The sequence below is a fragment of the Panulirus ornatus genome, chromosome 17 (assembly GCF_036320965.1).
Source record: "Panulirus ornatus isolate Po-2019 chromosome 17, ASM3632096v1, whole genome shotgun sequence".
Taxonomy (NCBI): Eukaryota; Metazoa; Arthropoda; class Malacostraca; order Decapoda; family Palinuridae; genus Panulirus; species Panulirus ornatus.
The window spans coordinates 35,701,440-35,714,315 of NC_092240.1; positions in this window are offsets into that span (position 1 = coordinate 35,701,440).

Consider the following 12,876-nt stretch of genomic DNA (forward strand, 5'->3'; position numbering starts at 1 on the left):
TTATTTTCATTACTGCATGTTTGTTGAGATATTACCAGTTGCCCCAGATAGTGATGTCTTATTCTGCAAAATGTTTCAGGACAAAAGACGCGACATCTGGCAACTACCTCCACCTCTTGCCTCCCCAGGTCTTCTTTGTCATTGCAGAGCTTCTCTTAATAAAAAGCAATTTCTAAGTCCAGATTTTAAGTTTTATTCAATTTATAGACACGAATGCATTTGGCATTTAAATAACTTCCTTTGGCGAATGAAGGTGGACGTGCTTGCTGACGTCTGTGATGCCACATCACCAAAACTTTAATAATCACACACTTGCAGAGTGCCCTGATCATTTCAGATGCTTCCAAAAACACTAGCAAAATATTATGTTATTCTGTTAAGGAAAAAAATTATACAGCTTACAAATTTGCGGTGACCGAGCTTCTGCTGAGTGGGGATGAAGGAGTGAAGGGATGGGACTGGGGAGAGAAGCCACATGTGCCCTGATTAATATCAGTTGGCCAGCTTTAATTGCAAAATAAATCAATCATTGGTTTATAGTACCCAAAATTACTAAGCAATGTCTTTGCTATTCATATAATGTTTTATTGTTTCTGTTATGCAAGGTCATGATGTGCATAAATAACCAAGTTTTCCAAAATGGCAACACCCACCTGCTGGGGACACTCTTCCCCATCCAACCTCCCTCCCAATGTAACCTTGAGAATTGTTAAATGCCCATCTGTCTGCAACCAGTATTGAAGTTTATCTGTAAAACATTAATTTTGTCTGTATTCCAACCAGCTTCCTCCCATACCTGCCACCTTTTGTTCCATTTGCCTTGAGTGCATGTCGCCCACCCTTACACTGTCTTCCTCTCCCTGAAATTAATTCATTGTATTAAGAGTAAATGTGAATAAGAGCAAGGTTATTAGGTACAGTAGGGTTGAGGGTCAAGTCAATTGGGAGGTGAGTTTGAATGGAGAAAAACTGGAGGAAGTGAAGTGTTTTAGATATCTGGGAGTGGATCTGGCAGCGGATGGAACCATGGAAGCGGAAGTGGATCATAGGGTGGGGGAGGGGGCGAAAATTCTGGGGGCCTTGAAGAATGTGTGGAAGTCGAGAACATTATCTCGGAAAGCAAAAATGGGTATGTTTGAAGGAATAGTGGTTCCAACAATGTTGTATGGTTGCGAGGCGTGGGCTATGGATAGAGTTGTGCGCAGGAGGATGGATGTGCTGGAAATGAGATGTTTGAGGACAATGTGTGGTGTGAGGTGGTTTGATCGAGTAAGTAACGTAAGGGTAAGAGAGATGTGTGGAAATAAAAAGAGCGTGGTTGAGAGAGCAGAAGAGGGTGTTTTGAAGTGGTTTGGGCACATGGAGAGAATGAGTGAGGAAAGATTGACCAAGAGGATATATGTGTTGGAGGTGGAGGGAACGAGGAGAAGAGGGAGACCAAATTGGAGGTGGAAAGATGGAGTGAAAAAGATTTTGTGTGATCGGGGCCTGAACATGCAGGAGGGTGAAAGGAGGGCAAGGAATAGAGTGAATTGGAGCGATGTGGTATACCGGGGTTGACGTGCTGTCAGTGGATTGAATCAAGGCATGTGAAGCGTCTGGGGTAAACCATGGAAAGCTGTGTAGGTATGTATATTTGCGTGTGTGGACGTATGTATATACATGTGTATGGGGGGGGTTGGGCCATTTCTTTCGTCTGTTTCCTTGCACTACCTCGCAAACGCGGGAGACAGCGACAAAGTATAATAAAAAAAAATAATTATTATTTGTTATTCTTTTTATTTATTTATATATATATTTATTTATCAATTTTGCTTTGTCGCTGTCTCCCGCGTTAGCGAGGTAGCACAAAGAAACAGACGAAAGAATGGCCCAACCCACCCACACACACATGTATATACATACACGTATACACAAGCAAATATACATACCTATACATCTCAATGTATACATATATGTATACACACACAGACATATACATATATACACATGTACATAATTCATTCTGTCTGCCTTTATTCATTCCCATCGCCACCCTGCCACACATGAAATAACAACCCCCTCCCCCCGCATGTGCACAAGGTAGCGCTAGGAAAAGACAGCAAAGGCCACATTCGTTCACACTCAGTCTCTAGCTGTCATGTAATAAATAATGCACTGAAACCACAGCTTCCTTTTCACATCCAGGCCCCACAGAACTTTCCATGGTTTACCCCAAACGCTTCACATGCCCTGGTTCAATCCATTGACAGCACGTCGACCCTGGTATACCACATCGTTCCAATTCACTCTATTCCTTGCATGCCTTTCACCCTCCTGCATGTTCAGGTCCCAATCGCTCAAAATCTTTTTTCACTCCATCTTTCCACCAATTTGGTCTCCCACTTCTCCTCGTTCCCTCCACCTCTGACACATATATCCTCTGTCAATCTTTCCTCACTCATTCTCTCCATGTGACCAAACCATTTCAAAACACCCTCTTCTGCTCTCTCAACCACACTCTTTTTATTACCACACATCTCTCTTACCCTATCATTACTTACTCGATCAAACCACCTCACACCACATATTGTCCTCAAACATCTCATTTCCAGCGCAACCATATAACATTGTTGGAACCATTATTCCCTCAAACATAACCATTTTTGCTTTCCGAGATAATGTTCTTGCCTTCCACACATTCTTCAACGCTCCCAGAACTTTCGCCCCCTCCCCCACCCTATGATTCACTTCCGCTTCCATGGTTCCATCTGCTTCCAAATCCACTCCCACATATCTAAAACACTTCGCTTCCTCCAATTTTTCTCCATTCAAACTTACCTCCCAATTGACTAGTTCCTCAACCCTACTGTACCTTGCTCTTATTCACATTTACTCTCAGCTTTCTTCTTTCACACACTTTACCAAACTCAGTCACCAGCTCCTGCAGTTTCTCACACGAATCAGACACCAGCGCTGTATCATCAGCGAACAACAACCGACTCACTTCCCAAGCTCTCTCATCCACAACAGACTGCATACTTGCCCCTCTTTCCAAAACTCTTGCATTCTTATTATTTATTTATTATTTATTAATAATAATAATGAGTGGATAGGTTGTCGTATGTCTGTTTCCAGACACCATCTCGCTGACACGGGAAACAGCCATCAAGTATAAAGAGTAATGAATATTATTTAGTTTTTCATTATTATTATTATTATCATTACACATGCCAAAAACAGGGGATAATAATAATGAAAAAAAAAAAAATGCCACACAACTGATACTTAGTGTAGCCTCCTCTAACATCTATGACTTTACTGAGTCGGTTTGGCGATGATGCCACAAGATTTTCCTCTCTTAAGTTTTCCCATATGTCAAATTCCATTTTTCACAACCCAGAATCCTGTTTCCAGGATGTATATTATTCACAGACGGATCATTCATAATGTGTAATTATTACTAATGTTCAAACCTGACAACATCGCCCTGCACTCTCTCCCCCTCTGTGAGCAATAATTGTCATAATGCTTTGTTTCCCAATATTTCAGTCTTTAAAATGGGAACTGTTTTGCCTAGTGATTAAAGCTATATTCTTCACTCAACCAATTATTTATATATATATATTTAGTATTATTTCAATTAATTGTGCTTAACTTGATATAATTCAAGGAAAAATACATCTAGTTGGGCAAGATGCCAGATGTTGCCAAGCAAAATACACTAGGTTTTGTGACATCACTACTTGGGGATACTGTACTAAATGACTTGTGCAAAGGACAGGTTGTTCGGTGTGAATATGCTGAGAAGGGTAGCAGATGGGATGTCTGATAATTTGTTGGTGGAGGTGAGTGTGAAAGTTTGAATAGTTTTCATGAAAAGAGGAAATGACATGGGTGGGAAGGAGTGGAGAAAGTGAGTGAGCTTAGAAAAGAGGCCAGTGTTTAGAGATACCAGGACAGATTGAGAGAAGAATGGCATATGGTGAAAGTTAATGAAGGTAAGGGAACGGGCAATGAGTGGAAGGTACTTTGGAAAGCAGTGCTTACTGTGTAGTTAAGTGTGTGGTATGCAGTTGGTACGATGCAGGCATATAAGAAAGGGTAGTGGGTCGTAGGAAAAGGGAATTCAAAATCTTAAGAGAAGAGAAGAGTATGGATAGTACTTACAGAAAAGGAGTGTGGGGTAACTGGGAAGTGTACATGAGAAAGCAATACGTTTCAAGAAGTGGGTATTGGAGTCAAAAAAGAGGGCAAACAAGAAATTGGGTATCATTGAACTTCTGTCAGAATCAGGTAATGTTTTGGAATGAGGTAAACTTTAAGAGCAAGTGAACAAATTGCATTCCTGTGAAGAAAGCAGATGGGGAAAGTGTATTTGGGTAAAATAGTGAAAAAGAAATAGAATATTTTAAAGGACTGCCAAAAGCATTATATGATAGGGTGGCAGGTGTGGTGTGTTTGGTACAAGATGGTACGCAGAGCAAGGGTGTATGTGGTGTGTTTGGGACAAGATGGTATGCAGAGCAAGGGAGTCATGGTGAATGGTTCAGTGAAAAGGGAGGTGGTGAAATCCTTTATTTTCATATTTATGGCAAATGTTGAAGTCAGTTTCAGAACAAAAGAAACAAATTTTCTTTTTCCTATCTATTCGTGTAAATAATGTTCCAAGTGTAAATGATACACAAATGCATAAATAATGCGTTTATGAAATTATGTAAGTGGTGAAAAAATATGTAAATGAGATGTCTGGAATGTGTAAAATCAAAGATGAAAAAACATAATTGTGAGTCTTGTGTTTAGTTGTCTACAATGACATCACTCTACAAAAAATCCATAATCATTGCATACTGACATGAATAAGAAGTATGCAATACTCCCCCACCAACTCGGTACCCTCCCGAGGAAAAGTATATTATTATAGGAAAGTACATTATTGTTTTGGTTATGCGACAAAGCAAAATAAAAAAAAAAAATATATATATATATATATATATATATATATATATATATATATATATATATATATCATGAGAGGCAAGTGTTTTGGGAGCAGCTGAATGAGTGTGTTAGCGGTTTTGATGCACGAGACCGGGTTATAGTGATGGGTGATTTGAATGCAAAGGTGAGTAATGTGGCAGTTGAGGGAATAATTGGTATGCATGGGGTGTTCAGTGTTGTAAATGGAAATGGTGAAGAGCTTGTAGATTTATGTGCTGAAAAAGGACTGATGATTGGGAATACCTGGTTTAAAAAGCGAGATATACATAAGTATACTTATGTAAGTAGGAGAGATGGCCAGAGAGCGTTATTGGATTATGTGTTAATTGACAGGCGTGCGAAAGAGAGACTTTTGGATGTTAATGTGCTGAGAGGTGCAACTGGAGGGATGTCTGATCATTATCTTGTGGAGGCTAAGGTGAAGATTAGTATGGGTTTTCAGAAAAGAGGAGTGAATGTTGGGGTGAAGAAGGTGGTGAGAGTAAGTGAGCTTGGGAAGGAGACCTGTGTGGGGAAGTACCAGGAGAGACTGTGTACAGAATGGAAAAAGGTGAGAACAATGGAAGTAAGGGGAGTGGGGGAGGAATGGGATGTATTTAGGGAATCAGTGATGGATTGCGCAAAAGATGCTTGTGGCATGAGAAGAGTGGGAGGTGGGCTGTTTAGAAAGGGTAGTGAGTGGTGGGATGAAGAAGTAAGAGTATTAGTGAAAGAGAAGAGAGAGGCATTTGGACGATTTTTGCAGGGAAAAAATGCAATTGAGTGGGAGAAGTATAAAAGAAAGAGACAGGAGGTCAAGAGAAAGGTGCAAGAGGTGAAAAAAAGGGCAAATGAGAGTTGGGGTGAGAGACTATCAGTAAATTTTAGGGAGAATAAAAAGATGTTCTGGAAGGAGGTAAATAGGGTGCGTAAGACAAGGGAGCAAATGGGAACTTCAGTGAAGGGCGTAAATGGGGAGGTGATAACAAGTAGTGGTGATGTGAGAAGGAGATGGAATGAGTATTTTGAAGGTTTGTTGAATGTGTCTGATGACAGAGTGGCAGATATAGGGTGTTTTGGTCGAGGTGGTGTGCAAAGTGAGAGGGTTAGGGAAAATGATTTGGTAAACAGAGAAGAGGTAGTAAAAGCTTTGCGGAAGATGAAAGCCGGCAAGGCAGCAGGTTTGGATGGTATTGCAGTGGAATTTATTAAAAAAGGGGGTGACTGTATTGTTGACTGGTTGGTAAGGTTATTTAATGTATGTATGACTCATGGTGAGGTGCCTGAGGATTGGCGGAATGCGTGCATAGTGCCATTGTACAAAGGCAAAGGGGATAAGAGTGAGTGCTCAAATTACAGAGGTATAAGTTTGTTGAGTATTCCTGGTAAATTATATGGGAGGGTATTGATTGAGAGGGTGAAGGCATGTACAGAGCATCAGATTGGGGAAGAGCAGTGCGGTTTCAGAAGTGGTAGAGGATGTGTGGATCAGGTGTTTGCTTTGAAGAATGTATGTGAGAAATACTTAGAAAAGCAAATGAATTTGTATGTAGCATTTATGGATCTGGAGAAGGCATATGATAGAGTTGATAGAGATGCTCTGTGGAAGGTATTAAGAATATATGGTGTGGGAGGCAAGTTGTTAGAAGCAGTGAAAAGTTTTTATCGAGGATGTAAGGCATGTGTACGTGTAGGAAGAGAGGAAAGTGATTGGTTCTCAGTGAATGTAGGTTTGCGGCAGGGGTGTGTGATGTCTCCATGGTTGTTTAATTTGTTTATGGATGGGGTTGTTAGGGAGGTAAATGCAAGAGTCCTGGAAAGAGGGGCAAGTATGAAGTCTGTTGGGGATGAGAGAGCCTGGGAAGTGAGTCAGTTGTTGTTCGCTGATGATACAGCGCTGGTGGCTGATTCATGTGAGAAACTGCAGAAGCTGGTGACTGAGTTTGGTAAAGTGTGTGGAAGAAGAAAGTTAAGAGTAAATGTGAATAAGAGCAAGGTTATTAGGTACAGTAGGGTTGAGGGTCAAGTCAATTGGGAGGTAAGTTTGAATGGAGAAAAACTGGAGGAAGTGAAGTGTTTTAGATATCTGGGAGTGGATCTGTCAGCGGATGGAACCATGGAAGCGGAAGTGGATCATAGGGTGGGGGAGGGGGCGAAAATTTTGGGAGCCTTGAAAAATGTGTGGAAGTCGAGAACATTATCTCGGAAAGCAAAAATGGGTATGTTTGAAGGAATAGTGGTTCCAACAATGTTGTATGGTTGCGAGGCGTGGGCTATGGATAGAGTTGTGCGCAGGAGGATGGATGTGCTGGAAATGAGATGTTTGAGGACAATGTGTGGTGTGAGGTGGTTTGATCGAGTAAGTAACGTAAGGGTAAGAGAGATGTGTGGAAATAAAAAGAGCGTGGTTGAGAGAGCAGAAGAGGGTGTTTTGAAATGGTTTGGGCACATGGAGAGAATGAGTGAGGAAAAATTGACCAAGAGGATATATGTGTCGGAGGTGGAGGGAACGAGGAGAAGAGGGAGACCAAATTGGAGGTGGAAAGATGGAGTGAAAAAGATTTTGTGTGATCGGGGCCTGAACATGCAGGAGGGTGTAAGGAGGGCAAGGAATAGAGTGAATTGGAGCGATGTGGTATACAGGGGTTGACGTGCTGTCAGTGGAGTGAATCAAGGCATGTGAGGCGTCTGGGGTGGACCATGGAAAGCTGTGTAGGTAATGTATACACGTGTGTGGACATGTGTATGTACATGTGTATGGGGGGGGGGGGTTGGGCCATTTCTTTCGTCTGTTTCCTTGCGCTACCTCGCAGACGCGGGAGACAGCGACAAAGTATAAAAAAAAAAAAAAAAAAAAAAAAAAAAAAAATATATATATATATATATATTATTTTTTTATTTTGCTTTGTCACTGTCTCCCGCATTAGCGAGGTAGCACAAGGAAACAGACAAAAGAATGGCCCAACCCACCCACATACACATGTATATACATACACGTCCACACACGCAAATATACATACCTATACATCTCAAAATATACATATATATACACACACAGACATATACATATATACACATGTACATAATTCATACTGTCTGCCTTTATTCATTCCCATCACCACCCCGCCACACATGAAATAACAACCCCCTCATGTGTGCGAGGTAGTGTTAGGAAAAAACAACAAAGGCCACATTCGTTCACACTCAGTCTCTAGCTGTCATGTAATATTGCACCGAAACCACAGCTTCCTTTCCACATCCAGGCCCCACAGAACTTTCCATGGTTTACCCCAAACGCTTCACATGCCCTGGTTCAATCCATTGATAGCACGTTGACCCCGGTATACCACATCGTTCCAATTCACTCTATTCCTTGCATGCCTTTCACCCTCCTACATGTTCAGGACCCGATCACTCAAAATCTTTTTCACTCCATCTTTCCACCTCCAATTTGGTCTCCCCCTTCTCCTCATTCCCTCCACCTCTGACACATATATCCTATTGGTCAATCCTTCCTCACTCATTCTCTCCATGTGACCAAACCATTTCAAAACACCCTCTTCTGCTCTCTCAACCACACACTTTTTATTACCACACATCTCTCTTACCCTATTATTACTTACTCGATCAAACCACCTCACACCACATATTGTCCTCAAACATCTCATTTCCAGCACATCCACCCTCCTCCGCACAACTCTATCTATAGCCCAAGCCTCGCAACCATATAACATTATTGGGACCCCTATTCCTTCAAACATACCCATTTTTGCTTTCCGAGATAATGTTCTCGACTTCCACACATTCTTCAACGCTCCCAGAACTTTCGCCCCCTCCCCCACCCTATGATTCACTTCTGCTGCCAAATCCACTCCCAGATATCTAAAACACTTCACTTCCTCCAATTTTTCTCCATTCAAACTTGCCTCCCAATTGACTTGTCCCTCAACCCTACAGTACCTAATAACCTTGCTCTTATTCACATTTACTCTCAACTTTATTCTTTCACAACTTTTACCAAACTCAGTCACCAGCTTCTGCAGTTTCTCACCAGCGCTGTATCATCAGCAAACAACAACTGACTCACTTCCCAAGCTCTCTCATCCACAACGGACTGCATACTTGCCCCTCTTTCCAAAACTCTTGCATTCACCTCCCTAACAACCCCATCCATAAACAAATTAAACAACCATGGAGACATCACACACCCCTGCCGCACACCTACATTCACTGAGAACCAATCACTTTCCTTTCTTCCTACACGTATACATGCCTTACATCCTCGATAAAAACTTTTCACTGCTTCTAACAACTTGCCTCCCACACCATATATTCTTAATACCTTCCACAGAGCATCTCTATCAATTCTAGCATATGCCTTCTCCAGATCCATAAATACTACATACAAATCTATTTGCTTTTCTAAGTATTTCTCGCATACATTCTTCAAAGCAAACACCTGATCCACACATCCTCTACCACTTCTGAAACCACGCTGCTCTTCCCCACTCTGATGCTCTGTACAGGCCTTCACCCTCTCAATCAATACCCTCCCATATAATTTCCCAGGAATACTCAACAAACTTATACCTCTGTAATTTGAGCACTCACTTTTATCCCCTTTGCCTTTGTACAATGTCACTATGCAAGCATTCCACCAATCCTCAGGCACCTCACCATGAGTCATATATACATTAAATAACCTTACCAACCACTAAACAATACAGTCACCCCCATTTTTAATAAATTCCACTGCAATACCATCCAAACCCACTACCTTGCTGGCTTTCATCTTCCGCAAAGCTTTTACTACCTCTTCTCTGTTTACCAAATCATTTTCCCTAACCCTCTCACTTTGCACACCACCACGACCAAAACACCCTATATCTGCCACTCTATCATCAAACACATTCAACAAACCTTCACAATACTCACTCCATCTCCTCACATCACCACTACTTGTTATCAGCTCCCCATTAGCCCCCTTCACTGAAGTTCCCATTTGTTCCCTTGTCTTATGCACTTTATTTATCTCCTTCCAAAACATCTTTTTATTCTCCCTAAAATTTAATGATACTCTCTCACCCCAACTCTCATTTGCCCTCTTTTTCACCTCTTGCATCTTTCTCTTGACCTCCTGCCTCTTTCTTGTATGCATCTCCCAGTCATGTGCATTATTTCCCTGCAAAAATTGTCCAAATGCCTCTCTCTTCTCTTTCACTAACAATCTTACTTCTTCATCCCACCACTCACTACCCTTTCTAATCTGCCCACCTCCCACACTTCTCATGCCACAAGCATCTTTTGTGCAAGCCATCACTGTTTCCCTAAACACATCCCATTCCTCCCCCACTCTCCTTACATCCTTTGTTCTCCCCTTTTTCCATTCTGTACTTAGTCTCTCCAGGTACTTCCTCACATAAGTCTCCTTCCCAAGCTCACTTACTCTCACCACCTTCTTCACCCCAGCATTCTCTCTTCTTTTCTGAAAACCTCTACAAATCCTCACCTTCGCCTCCACAAGATAATGATCAGACATCCCTCCAGTTGCACCTCTCAGCACATTAACATCCAAAAGTCTCTTTCATGCGCCTATCAATTAACACGTAATCCAATAACGCTCTCTGACCATCTCTCCTACTTACATACATATACTTATGTATATCTATCTTTTTAAACCAGGTATTCCCAATCACCAGTCCTTTTTCAGCACATAAATCTACAAGCTCTTCACCATTTCCATTTACAACAATGAACACCCATGTACACCAAGTATTCCCTCAACTGCCACATTACTTACCTTTGCATTCAAATCACCCATCACTATAACCTGGTCTTGTGCATCAAAACTACTAACATACTCACTCAGCTGCTCCGAAAACACTGGCCTCTCTTGATCTTTCTTCTCTTGTTCAGGTGCATATGCACCAATAATCACCCATCTCTCTCCATCCATTTTCAGTTTTACCCATATCAATCTAGTTTACTTTCTTACACATACTCCCACCACTCGTTTCAGGAGTAGTGCTACTCCTTCCCTTGCTCTTGTCCTTTCACTAACCCCTGACTTTACTCCCAAGACATTCCCAAACCACTCTTCCCCTTTAGCCTTGAGCTTCGTTTCACTCAGAGCCATAACATCCATATATAAAAAGATGCTCTTTAAAGGCAAGGAAATTTTTCATTTCTTTTTTTTCACCATGGGTGATCATTATTTCAGATGTATGCTACAGTTTGGGGATTAAGGACATTTCTCTCACTCATAAGAGGAATAACGTTAGTTCTTTTGCACTCAATTCATTCTGAGACCTTTAATGAAAGCTTATGTCACAGAAGCATGCCACAACCCTGATCATCAGGGAAGCCTACAATCTTTACTTAGGCTGTAAGGTTGGGGACCAGGACAAGAATTGGGCCCCACACATATGCTGTAATGCTTGTGCAACAAACCTTTGCAGCTGGATGAATTGCAAAAGGCAAATGATGCATTTTGCCATGCTCATGGTGTGCAGGGAGCTTATATATCTCATTAGTGACTGTTACTTCTGCATGGTGCCTCCAGTCCAGCATGGTATTTCCAGGAAAATGTGGACCTTAAGCTGTCAGAATATACCAACAGCTATGTGCCCTTTACACTATGGTGAAGGCCTTCCCATTCTGGAACCCCCAGACTCATTTTCCCCAGTATTGGAGGATGAACAGGATGAAATTTGTGAAACATGAGCCATCACCACCAAGAGATCCTGATATTGCACCTAATGTACCATCTGCTGAACCAATCAGGATCATTCAGAATGAATTAAGCAACCTTGTCAGAGATCTGGAACTGCTGAAAAGTATAGGAGACCTGTCGGGCCTGAGACGGCAACAGTGGAATTTCCTTGATGAAAATGTGACAGTATCTGTGTTTTGTGTCCCCCTCAAAGATTTCACTCCATTCTTTAAGATGGAAGGTAACCTACAGACCTGCAACTATATAGATGGTCTCATTCAGCCATCAATATTAATCATAACCGTAAGGAATGGAGACTGTTCAGAGACTTATCAAAGTCTAAACCTGGTCTGCTGCATAATGGCAATGTGTTGAAGTCATTTCCAGTGGATAAGGCAGTCAATATGAAGGAATAACATGAGGCATATTTTGAACTGAGTAAACTATGAGGAATACCATTTGTAGCTTTGTGGTGACTTAAAGGTTGCTGCTATCTTGTTTGGACGACAGCAGGGATACATGAAGTTTTGCTGCTTCCTGTGTGAATGGGGCTGTCGAGCAAAGACTTTCCATTACAACAAGAGGTACTGGGATTCTCAAAGTTGCTAGAACCTGGAGCAAAGAATGTGCAGCACCCACCACTGATAGAATCCAGCAAGATTTTACTACTACCTATGCACATCGAATTAATCCTTATGAACTTTGTTACGGCTATGGATAAAAATGGACCAGCATTTAGGTATCTTGATGGAAAATTCCCAAGGATCAGTGAAGCGAAAAACAAGGAGGGTGTTTTCGACAGTTCACAGAAACATGATCTCTTCAGAGATGAGCAGTTTGATTGCATTCTTTATGTAGAACTTTCTGGCTGGTAGCAACCAAAATTCAAAGGAATATCAAGACTGACAACTACATGGAAATTGTGGAAAACCTCTTATCATCCTGTCAGGTAATGGGCTGCAATATGTCTTTAAAGATACATTTTCTCCACTTTTTAATTTTTTTTCTGGCTTACTGCAGCACAGTGAACAATGAGTACAGAGAATAATATCATCAAGCATCTTAACAATACAGACACAGTACCACAGTTAATGGAGTTCAGCAATGTTAGAAGACTACTATTGGGCAGTTATGAGAGATGCTCCAGGACTTGTACAAAAACAACAGGCAAAGAGGCATTGCATTTAATCAAGGTAACCCAGTAT